Below are 12576 nucleotides of genomic sequence, written 5' to 3' on the forward strand. Positions count from 1 at the left end.
CTGGCAGCGCTGGGCTCTTTCGCACTGACACCCGCAGCTAGAGATGACTAATCATGAGCAAAGCCGGCGCCCGCCTCCGCTCTCTGAGGCTGCCCGGCGGTGTCAGGGGGCCAGTCTCGTCCTACCCTCTCTTCCCCCACCTCCCCTCTCGGGCAACTCAGTTTCCTGACGTCCCGGAGGGGAGACGGGGCTAAGAAACCCCACGAACGCCACGCTAGTGCGGGCGTGTCTCCGTCCCAGCAGCACAGGGCAGCTGCCCCGTTTCGGTCCCTGGGGGGGGTGGGTCCCAGCCTCTGGGGCAGGGACCTGGGCCTTCTGCCCCCCTGATGTCTCTGGCTCCCGCAGCGAAGCAGGAGCTGCTCGTCCAGCCCCTGGGCCCAGCAGCAGCCAAGTCAATAAACCCCATTCAACAGTGAGCCCTTGAGGGGGGCAGGCTGTGGCCAAGTCCCCCACTGCTCCCCAGGAAGGGTGTGAGTGGTGGGGTCAGCGAGGGGGTGTGGGGCGCCAGAGCCCCAGCACGTGCTCAGAACAAGGCCTGTTTGCTCAGCAACGCTTGCCCTCGAAAGTCTCTCTGTGGAGTCCCAGAAGCAGACAGAGCAGGACGGGGAACACGGGGCCTCTGACATGGGGAGCACCCCCCATCTCCAGGGAGCGCCCAGTGCAGGCTGGGGCCAGCAAGGAGCCATATAGAGATGCCCCAAGGAGAAGGAGTCACACCCCAGCAACACGGCACCCTTCCTGCGGGGGGGTGGGGGGTGGGATGGACAAGGAAGGAAGAAACACACTCAGTCTTGCCCCCCGAATCCCTGAAGAGACTCAGTCCATCGGGGGGGGGGAGGGTTCAGTTCGCAGGGATGACAGAAATATCCTCAGCTGCCCGCTGGCCCCTGGGTGATGCCCCTTGGCCTGCATGGCTCGCCGGTCAGCAGGGCTGGGCTGGGCCCATTAGGGGAGCCACTGGGGTTAGAGTCAGGGGGGTTCCTCTTTGTTTACATAGGCCTGGCTCCCTGACCACCACACACAGCGGTTTAGCCAGAGGCTTCTATAGGCATCAGCAAGTGGGGCAGTCGGCAGAGATGCGGCGAGCTGGGGTGTAACGTACCCCCACACTAGCTGGGGTGTGATGTACCCCAACACGAGCCTGCCCTGCACTAGCTGGGGTGTGACATACTCCTGCACTAGCCTGTCCCACACTCCTGGGGTGTGATGTACCCCCACACTAGCTGGGGTGTGACATACCCCCCCATTAACTAAGATGTGACATACCCCTGCATTAGCTCGGTGTGATGTACCCCCGCACTAGCCTGCCCAGCACTTGCTGGAGCGTAGGTGTGATGTACCCCCACACGAACGGAGGTGTGCTGGACCCCGCAGTAGCCTGCCCCGGACTCCTAGAGTGTGACATACCCCCACACTAGCCGGTCGCAGTGCAGACTAATGATCCTTAGCTGTTCCTTAATGCGCATTGCTCTCGTGCTCTGTGAAACGGGCTGAGAGCGAAGCACACTAAGACCCCTGGTGAGGCAGGTCAGCAGGGTGCCTGAGCGACGAGCGCCCTAACACACACCAAGGCTTCGGCTCAGACCGTGACGCTGGAAGGCCCAGCCCAGCGGGTGCTACTTGGGGGAGCCCTGAGCATGGCCTACCCCCCAGCAGCCTCTGCCCAGACATGGGCCACCCAGGACAGGCAGTGACCAGGTAAGTAGCATCCCCTGCCCCCCATCTGCCCCTCTGTGCCCCCATGTCCTACCCCCACCCCAGCTGCCCCTGCCCAGGCCCCCCAGGGGCCTGCCACCATCTCCCCCTCCCACCCATGTCATAGCCCATCTGCCACTCAGATTCCTGCCTCCTAGCTATCTCCCACCTTATCTGTCCCCCTCCCCAGCCCTCCTACCCCCCAGGTCCTCCTCACTGTGTCCTATCCCCCAACCCCATCTGCCCTAGGCTCTGCTTCCTGTCCCCTCTTTTCCTAGCTCCCCACCTCAGCTGTATCCTGAACTCCCCCACGTCCTGGCCCCAGTCCCCACCCTGTGTCCGGACTCCAGCCCCCCACTATTATCCCCACATTGTTGCATGGCCCAGCCTCAGGCCAGGGACCTCCCAGCCTGGTGCTGCTCCCCCTGCTCCCTAAGGTGCCATTCAGATTGACACCCAGAGGGGTTCACTTAGGATGGGGGGGCAGAGCCCAGTGGGGGGGCAGTGGACCCCTACACAGAGTCCCAGCGCATGGTGCTGTTAGGGGCAGGGTGGATTGGTTTAAATCAAGGCTATTTAAATCACCAAGTGGAAAGCCTCAATCATTGATGTAATCAACTTTTCCCATTTGTACTTCAGTTCTTTTCTAAAGAACGGTGCATTCTCATTGGCTGATATAACCGGTAAGGCATGTTGATTTACAATGAAAAAGAGCCTTTACGCTGGATTTGGATGTTCCACTCCCATGGTTATGGGGTCAGAGCAAATGGTGGGGATTATGGAACCGAAATCTAAACAGGCAGAAATACCCCAGGTCATATCTAGTCAACATCATCACCCAACCTGACCCTTACCCTACACCACAGACAGCGGACCTGCTAGATCTACCGGGGAAGCAAAATTCATTAGCTCTCTGGATTGGACTCGCAGATATTGGCAAATTCCCTTAGATTCTGATGCCCAGGAAGTCAGCTTCTGTAGTGGAATCTGGCCGATCTGAGTTTAAGGTTATGCCCTTTGGAGTAATTAGTGCAGGGCTACCTTTCAGAGGCTTGTCAGTGAGGTACTGCAGGGCTTACAGGTCTTCACCAGGGCCTATGTACACGACTTGGCTATTTTTAGTGATCCCTAGCAAGACCACCTGAGCCACGTGGGAATGGTATTGCAGAGGCTTAGAGAAGCCAGCCTCACTGTCACGGTGTCCAAAGGCAAGATGGGGGCCGGGGAGGTACCTGATTTAGGACACAAGGTGGGGCAGTGGGTTTGTTCACACTGAGTCTTTAAGAAGCCGTTCAAAATTGGTCTGTCGCACAAACCAAGAAGCAGATCCAATCCTTTATTGGTCTGGTCAGCTATTACTGGAGGTTTGTAAAGGGAGTTAATGAAATTGTGCCCCCATAACAAACCTTACAAAAAAGGGGAAGCCAGGCTGTGTGATACGGACTGAGGCCTGGGAGGAAGGCTTCAAGGACATACAAAAGGCTTTGTCTACAGAGCCAGTTTTCATAAACCCCGAATTCAGCAAACCCTTTGTGGCGTGCACTGATGCTTCTAATGTTGGGTTAGGCACAGGGCTAATGCAGGCTGGGGTGGAGGACAAGAGCCCCCCCCGTTGACTTCTTAAGTAAAAAGCTGACCCCCACCAAACAGAACTATGCTGTCATCGAGAGAGAATGTTATGCCATAGTTTAGGCTATTAAACAATTTACACCTTATCTGCATAATGGAAATGTTACCTGCACAAAATTCTCTGTTACTCACACACTCTAGGGGCACCCACCTTTACCCAGTTCCTAGGTCTCAAGGCGTAACCCTGTTAATTTAAGTACCCACCCTTACCCAGTTCCTAGGGCTCAGGGTGTACTCTTTGCGGGGTTGCAGGACCTTTTATCAGTGAAAGAGCCTTACACAGGAATATCCTTATCCTCTATTTATTAATAATTATCAAGCAGAATACACATGCTAAGCATACAATGCTGTGCTAACCAATCCTGATCATGTAGACGGACTATCCCTTTTGGCCAGGCAAGGTCAGTCTCATCTGGATTGTGGTCGCTACACATCGTGGTTGTGCAGAGGATTCTTGGCAGTTCTGATCTTAGGCTGTGTCTTAGAGGCGAGTTCTTCTTCTTCCAGGTCTTTCCCTTTTCTTGTTCTTCTTTCCTTCTGCTGGTCTCCTTCTTGGACCCCAGTTTATATAGAGAAACTTAAGTCCTGCTTAGCTCTACTTTAACCAATCATTTTACTGAAATTTTACTAAACAATTCTCTAACCTATTCTAACATATTGTAAAACAATCCTTTAACCAACCATACCCCACCACCTGAAATGATTTACACCTGGAAAAATGAGTAATGTAAGAGACAGAAACGATCAAAGAACCAGACAGAGACCAAACAGACAAAACAGTAAAGAAGTAGGGATTTCACAACCACAACTGTTGATCAGTGATTTCTTGCCAAACAGAATGCCATCTGTCACGGAGTGTGGGGGAGTCCAGGCCCTGCACCCCTCTTCCTGGGATTCACTGAGACTCTCAGCCAGCCAGTAAAACAGAAGGTTTATTGGACAACAGGAACACAGTCCAAAACAGAGCTTGTGGGTACACCCAGGACCCCTCAGTGAAGTCCTTCTGGGGGAGCAGGGAGCTTAGACCCCAGCCCTGGGGTTCCCTGTGTTCCTCCACCCAGCCCCAAACTGAAACTAAACCCACCGAGCAGGTTCCCTGCTGCAGCCTCCGTCCACATTCCTGGGCAGAGGTGTCACCTCCCCCTCCCCCTCCTGGCTCAGGTGACAGGCTCTCAGGTCTCCCATCCCCAGGGCACATTCCCAGGTCAACACTCCCCCCTCCCTGCTGCGTCACATCGTCACATCTCTCCCCCCTTCGAGACTGAACTGAGCGGGGTCACTGTGACCAGTGACCTGGGGAAGTTCGGGGCCCCCTCTCCGGGACAGCGCATCCGCTATCAGGTTGGCACTTCCCTTCACGTGGACCACGTCCATGTCGTACTCCTGCAGGAGCAGGCTCCACCTCAGGAGCTTGGCGTTGGCTCCTTTCATCTGGTGCAGCCAGGTCAGGGGAGAGTGGTCGGTGTAGACGGTGAAGTGTCGCCCGAAGAGATAGGGCTCTAGTTTCTTGAGGGCCCACACCATGGCCAGGCACTCCTTCTCGATGGCCGCGTAGTGTTGCTCCCGGGGTAGCAACTTCTTGCTCAGGTACACGATGGGGTGTCTCTCCCCCTTTTCATCCTCCTGCATTAACACCGCCCCCAGTCCCGTGTCGGAGGCGTCGGTGAACACCACAAAGGGCTTGTCAAAGTCTGGGTTTGCTAGAACTGGGCCACTGACCAGAGCCTCCTTCAGCGCCCGGAAAGCCTCCTGGCACTGCTCGGTCCAGACCACCTTGTCTGGCTTCCCCTTCTTGCATAGCTCAGTGATGGGGGTGGCTATGGCGCTAAAGTGGGGCACAAATCTTCGGTAGTATCCTGCCATCCCAATAAAGGCTTGGACTTGCTTTTTGGTGTGGGGAGCGGGCCAGTCTCTGATCACCTCCACCTTGGCCGGTTCTGGCTTTAGGCGGCCGCTCCCCACCCGATGGCCCAGGTAAGATACTTCAGCCATCCCCACCTTGCACTTCTCCGCTTTGACAGTCAGCCCAGCCCCCTGGAGTCGGTCCAGCACTTGTCTAACCTGGGACACGTGGTCCTCCCAGGTCTGGCTAAAGACACAGATGTCGTCAATATACGCCACGGCAAAACTCTCCATCCCCCTCAGGAGCTGGTCCACCAGGCGCTGGAAGGTGGCCGGCGCTCCCTTGAGGCCGAAAGGCAGGGTCAGAAACTCATAGAGCCCTAGAGGGGTGATAAAGGCCGATTTCAGCCGGGCATCTGCATCCAGCTGCACCTGCCAGTAGCCCTTTGTAAGGTCCAAGGTGGTAAGGTACCGAGCTCCTCCCAGCTTGTCTAGGAGCTCGTCCGGCCTGGGCATGGGGTAGGCATCCGATACAGTGATGGCATTGAGCTTCCGATAGTCCACACAGAACCGGACTGACCCATCCTTTTTGGGGACCAGCACCACCGGCGAGGCCCAAGGGCTGGCCGATGGCTGGATCACCCCCAAAGCCAGCATGTCCCGGACCTCTCTTTCCAGGTCCTGAGCAGTTTTCCCTGTGACTCGGAAGGGGGAGCATCTTATCGGCGGGTGCGACCCTGTCTGCACCCGGTGGACAGTCAGATTAGTGCGTCCAGGCTGGTTGGAAAACAGCTGTCGGTACGGATGCAGCACCCCCCTGACCTCAGCTTGCTGGGCAGGGGTGAGCTGATCCGAGAGGGGGATTGTTTCCAGGGGGGAACCAGCTCTGGTCCCAGGGAATAGATCTACTAAAGGGTCATCTCCCTGCTCCTCCCACTGACCACACACAGCTAACACCACATTCCCCCTGGCATAATATGGCTTCATCATATTCACATGGTACACCCGGCGGTGGTGGGCCCGGTTCGACAGCTCCACCACATAGTTTACCTCATTGAGCTGCTTGACGACCTTGAACGGGCCCTCCCAGGCGGCCTGTAGTTTGTTCTTTCTCACGGGGATGAGAACCATCACCTGATCCCCGGTGGCGTAGGCACGGGCCCGCGCCGTGCGGTCATACCAGACCTTCTGCTTCCTCTGGGCTCTGGCCAGATTCTCCCTGGCCAGGCCCATGAGTTCAGCCAGTCTCTCTCGGAAGGTCAGGACATACTCCACCACTGACTCTCCATCGGGAGTGGCCTTCCCCTCCCACTCGTCTCTCATCAGGTCCAGGGGGCCCCTCACCCTCCTTCCATATAACAGTTCGAAAGGCGAAAATCCGGTAGACTCCTGGGGCACCTCCCTGTACGCGAACAGCAGGTGAGGTAAGTACTTGTCCCAATCCTGCGGGTGCTGGTTCATAAAGGTTTTCAGCATCATCTTTAGCGTCCCGTTAAACCTCTCCACCAGCTCGTTGGACTGGGGGTGATACGCTGAGGCCCAGTCATGCCGGACCCCACATTTCTCCCACAAGCACCGGAGCAGGGCCGACATGAAGTTGGAGCCTTGGTCTGTCAAGACTTCCCTGGGGAACCCCACTCGGCTGAAAATGGTCAGGAGCGCATCCGCCACGGTGTCTGCTTCAATGGAAGCTAAGGGCACTGCCTCGGGGTAGCGGGTGGCGAAATCTACCACCACCAGAATGTATTTCTTCCCCGACCGGGTCGTCTTGCTGAGAGGCCCCACGATGTCCATGGCCACCTTCTGGAAAGGCTCCTCTATGATGGGCAAAGGTCTCAACGCCGCTTTCCCCTTGTCCCGGGCCTTCCCCACCCTCTGACAGGGGTCACAGGATCGGCAATACTGCCGGACGGTGGTAAAGACCCCGGGCCAGTAAAAGTTCTGTAGCAACCTCTGCCGGGTGCGCCGGATTCCCTGGTGCCCTGCGAGGGGGATGTCATGGGCCAGGGACAGGAGCTTGCGGCGGTACTTCTGGGGGACCACCAGCTGCCTCCTGATCCCACAGGACTCCCCTTCCCCTGGGGGAGCCCATTCTCGGTACAGGAACCCCTTCTCCCACAGGAACCTCTCCTGGCAGCCTCTCCTCATGGTCCGTCCCTCATTGAGGTCGGCCAGGTCCCTGAGCTTCTGCAAGGAGGGATCTTTCCTCAACTCGGCCTGGAACTCAGCGGCTGGGGAAGGGATGGGGCCCGGTTCCCCCTCCGTGGCCAGGTCTGAGGCCGCAGCCTCTCTGAGCCGTGCCCCTCGGCGCTCCCTCCCCACCCGAGTAGGGTCTCGTGCCTCCAGTGTGGTACCCTCCCCAGGGTCAGGTCGCAGTGCCCCTCGCCGGCTCTGGCTACGGGTCACAACCAGGGCGGTCTGGGGGTCGCTTGGCCAGTCCTCTAGGTCTCCCCCCATCAAAACTTCAGTGGGCAAATGGTGGTGTACCCCCACATCCTTGGGGCCCTCCTTGGTCCCCCATTTCATGTGTACCCTTGCCACGGGCACCTTAAATGGGGTCCCGCCCACCCCCGTCAGGGTCAGGTAGGTGTTGGGCACCACCCGATCTGGGGCCACCACCTCGGGCCGGGCCAGCGTCACCTCCGCGCCCGTATCCCAGTATCCATTGACCTTCCTCCCATCCACCTCCAGGGGAACAAGGCACTCTCTCCGGAGGGACAGCCCCGCACCCACCCTGTAAACCGAGCACCCAGAGTCCAGAGCCTCCAGCCCTCTGGCGGGGCTGGCTGGGGGTACTCTTCCCTCCTGAGCAGGTGGCAAACTGGTAGCCCCCCTTTCCTGGGTCGCCTGCCCCTCGTCCAGCTGAGTCCCTACCCAGTTAACCCTGGGTAGGTTGGGTCTGCTCAGTTTGTCCCTGAGCCTGGGGCACTGGGCCCGTACGTGGCCTCTCTGGCCACAGTGATAGCAGCTCAGGTCACGTTGGTCCCCTCGAACGGGTCGGAGGGGCCCGACACCAGGCGTTCCCCTTTGGAGGGGGTTCTCCCTATTTCCCCGCTGGGAGGCCCCATGGTGACTCTCTCTCTGCATCGGGGGGGGCCTGTTCTTTTGGGACTCCTCCCGGCTACCCCCTGACCGACTGTTCACAAACTCGTCGGCCAGCTGCCCTGCATGCTGGGGGTTCGCGAGCTTTTTGTCCACCAGCCACAGCCTCAGGTCGGAAGGGCACTGTTCATACAGGTGCTCCAGTACAAACAGGTCAAGCAGGTCCTCTTTAGTTTGGGCCCCCGCTGTCCACTTGCGGGCATATCCCTGCATCCTGTTGACCAGTTGTAGGTAGGTGACCTCAGGCGTTTTACGCTGACTCCGGAACCTTCTCCGGTACATCTCGGGGGTCAGCCCAAACTCACAGAGCAGGGCCTGTTTGAACAGTTCATAGTCCCCTGCCTCTGCCCCTGTCATCCGGCTGTAGACCTCCACGGCTTTGGGGTCCAGTAAGGGGGTGAGGAACTGGAGCCTGTCTGCAGGGTCAACCCTGTGCAGCTCGCAGGCATTCTCAAAGGCCGTCAGGAAGCTATCTATGTCCTCCCCCTCCTTCCGCTGGGCCAGGAAGCACTTATCAAAGCTCCTTGCAGTCTTGGGTCCCCCCTCACTCACCGCAGCCAGGGCCCCACTGCTCCTCAGCCTGGCCAGCTCCAGTTCATGCTGTCTTTGTTTCTCCTTCTCCTGCTGCTCATGTTGACGTTCCCTCTTCTTCTCCTGACGTTCCCTCTCCTTCTCCTGACGCTCCCTCTCCTTCTCCTCCTGCTCATGTTGACGTTGTTTCTCCTTCTCCTCCTGCTCATGTTGACGTTGTTTCTCCTCATGTTGACGTTGTTTTTCATGATCCTCCAGCTCCCTCATTTTCCTCTCCCTCTCCCATTCCAGCCGCATCCGCTCCAGGGATGGGGAGCTCCGCTGGGAGGATCCCCTGCTGGCTGCTGGGGTCAGGGGGCCCTCGGTATTCGCTGGGCTTCCCACAACCCCTCCCCCAGGCATAGGTAGGAAGGGTCTCGGGGTGTCCTGGGCAGCAGTCTGACCCCTCCCAGCCTGGTCAGGCCCCAGGGCCCACGCTGCGTCCGCCGGGCGGCTTCCCTCAGGGACAGGGATCGGGTCATCCAAGCGATCCCTCTCCTCCAGCTGGGCAATCAGCTGTTCCTTGGTGGACCTCCCGACGCGCAGCCCCCTCTGCCTGCACAGCTCCACCAGGTCGCTCTTAAGGCGTTTAGCGTACATCTCCCGGCTGGCCACTCGCAGGCCGGGCAGCTGTCCACGGTTTCCAGGAAAAGCCCCTAGTGTGCCAGTCCTTCTTGAGGTCACCACCTCTTTGCCAGGGTCGAGCTGCAGACTCCTCCGCCCCTGGGACCGCTCGCTGCAATCCCCCGGGGGACCCTGTTACTGCAAAAGTCCTTCTCTCTGGTGACACACTCCCAGGGGTTAACCGCCCCCTGAAACCGTCTCTCTCTGAATCTTCAGCACGCCTGGTCCCCGTCAATCCCCCTTCGTTTTACTGTTCCCCAGTCACTTACTGCAGGAAGCGCCGTTCACGGGGTGCAGTAGATCCCACCGCTGCCACCAGTTGTCACGGAGTGTGGGGGAGTCCAGGCCCTGCACCCCTCTTCCTGGGATTCACTGAGACTCTCAGCCAGCCAGTAAAACAGAAGGTTTATTGGACAACAGGAACACAGTCCAAAACAGAGCTTGTGGGTACACCCAGGACCCCTCAGTGAAGTCCTTCTGGGGGAGCAGGGAGCTTAGACCCCAGCCCTGGGGTTCCCTGTGTTCCTCCACCCAGCCCCAAACTGAAACTAAACCCACCGAGCAGGTTCCCTGCTGCAGCCTCCGTCCACATTCCTGGGCAGAGGTGTCACCTCCCCCTCCCCCTCCTGGCTCAGGTGACAGGCTCTCAGGTCTCCCATCCCCAGGGCACATTCCCAGGTCAACACTCCCCCCTCCCTGCTGCGTCACATCGTCACACCATCAAAGAAAGTTTTTTGAACCATCTTAAGATCTGTTTATCTGGTGATGGTAGGTGCTATTAGGACTGACATTGTATTGATGCAGTTTAGATGGAATGTGAGGAAGAGACTTTCTACTTCTTAGCTGATGGTTGCTGCTGTCCTAATGTGGCTGCAGAGAAAGGCCTTAGGCCCTACGATATGGCTACAGGAAAAAGCCTTATCCTTACAATGTGAGGTTCCAATAGCCCACTCCCCACTAATATGGTTGCACCAAGCCACACGGACCAATTTGAGGCATTACGCTGCAGGCTAGCTCTGCAGGAGTATGACATGGTAATAGCTCAGAGCAAGGGAAAAGAAAACATAGTGGCAGGTGCCTTATCAAGAGTAGGGAACCCTGAGGCATATTCAAGAGTCCCTTCACCATTTTTGCACTGGGAATGTGAGGCTGGCAGACCAGGTGCCAGCTCAGGCCAAGGAGCCCATGCCTCAGATGAACACTGGCAAATGCCGAGCTGGAATCAGGCTGGCTCGCCTGTTGCGGCAGTGTTGTTAAAATAGGTATTTGAATGACAATGTTTCGTGCTTAGAAGTTATTGAATGCTTGTGAGTCGCTGCCTTCATTAATCTCACCTATAAGAGCTCGATCCCCTATTGGAAGGTAATAGTTGAGCAGTTGTGTGGTAAGCCTCTGTGACTGTGTAAATCGCCAAACAGGAGAGAGACATTGACTGGTGCAAAGTGCTGATCTGCAACCGAAAGTGTTACGTCCTGCCTCCTGGGTCCAGCGACACCACACAGACTATTGTGGGATGATAAGGAGGACAAAAGACATTTGTTGTTTTGCCCTCCACACCACGTGAAGATGAGTCATGCAAGGGGATTCCTCCCATCAGCTGAGCTTGCAGCTCAGAGCACAATGCTAAGAGTATCTCTGTGCTGCTTGGAATTGGGGGCAGGTTTACCAGGCATCAGCAAGAGGTCCTCAGTGCTTAGCCTGGGTTAGCCCTAAACAGAGCTTGCTTATTATAGGCGCTTCTATTACCTTTTGAAACTTAAGATTGCAATTCATTTGTGTCTCTGCTTACCTGCTTTAACCTTGCCAATAACTCTCGTTCCTTTTCCTATTTAATAAATCTGTATATAGTTTATTACAGGATTGGCTAAAAGCATTGTCTTCGGTGTAAAGATCTTAGGTTGAGCAGACCGGGGTGACTGACCCTTTGAGACTGGGAGTAACCTGAATGTTGCTGTGATCGTTGGTGTAAGGGACCATCTATTGCAAAGGCAGGCTCGCCTGCATGGCGAGACAGACCAGAGTACCCACGGGGACTGTCTGTGACTCCACAGTTAGGCCATTTTAGTGCCTGAGGAGTTTACACTTGATACTTGGTTGGTGAAATCTACGTACAGAACTCACTGCCAGTTTGGGGTTTGTGCCCTGGTTCTTAACAGCCTGCCCTGAGGTTGGGTCCCACGCTCCAGTCGCACCATCTGAGAGCCACTGGGGAGAGCTGGATTGCTAGAAGGACATTCACTGAAGATGGGCTCCAATTGCAGAACTGGGAGCGGCTGGGTCTAGCACTGAGCCCTTCCAGGCTGGCTGTTCAGATCGGTGGCTTTGGTTCCTGTCCACAGTTCTCCGACAGCTCCTGTCTACATGGGGGTTGCAAACTAACGTGGTCCAGATCAATGGAGAGAAAATAATTCTCTGGTGGTTGGCGCTCATGGCACAGTCTGGGACCCGCCTGTGAAGGGCCCTCCAGAAAGCCATTAGGCTGTGGTTGCTGGAGTGGGGCCACGGCCTGGGGGCGCGCAGCACAGAGAAGAATGGGGCTTCTGTTCCTGCTGCCCAGGCAGCCTGGCCGCAGCATCTGCCCTTGCCAGCCCCGGGGGCGTGATCTGGGGTGTGCAGAGCCCCGGCCAGGCTGGGCTCCCCGAGGGAACGGGGCCAGCGCGGGCGGTGCCTGTCCCAGAGATGGGCCTGGGGCTCAGAGAGCCACACGGCCCCTGCGATGGTCTCCTGCCCTTTAGGGTCAAGCAGGGTCAGTGTGTGTGGGGGGTCTTCCCAGCCCAGCCCCCTGCACTCAGCTCCCCTCCTCCTGCTGGGGCCAGGCCGGGCTGCAGCCCCTCCGCTGTGGGGTGGGCCGGGCTCCGTGCACGGGGCAGCTGGGCTCCTCCAGCCCCTCTGGTGTGGGGCGGGCCAAGCTCCTCCTGCCCCTCTGGTGTGGGGGGGGCCGGGCTCCGTGCATGGGGCAGCCGGGCTCCTCCAGCCCCTCTGGTGTGGGGCGGGCCGAGCTCCTCCAGCCCCTCTGGTGTGGGGCGGGCCGGGCTCCTCTAGCCCCTCTGGTGTGGGGCGGGCCGGGCTCCTCTAGCCCCTCTAGTGTGGGGCGAGCGGGGTTCCGTGCACGGG

The sequence above is a fragment of the Natator depressus genome, chromosome 1 (assembly GCF_965152275.1).
Source record: "Natator depressus isolate rNatDep1 chromosome 1, rNatDep2.hap1, whole genome shotgun sequence".
In the NCBI taxonomy this organism is placed as follows: domain Eukaryota; kingdom Metazoa; phylum Chordata; order Testudines; family Cheloniidae; genus Natator; species Natator depressus.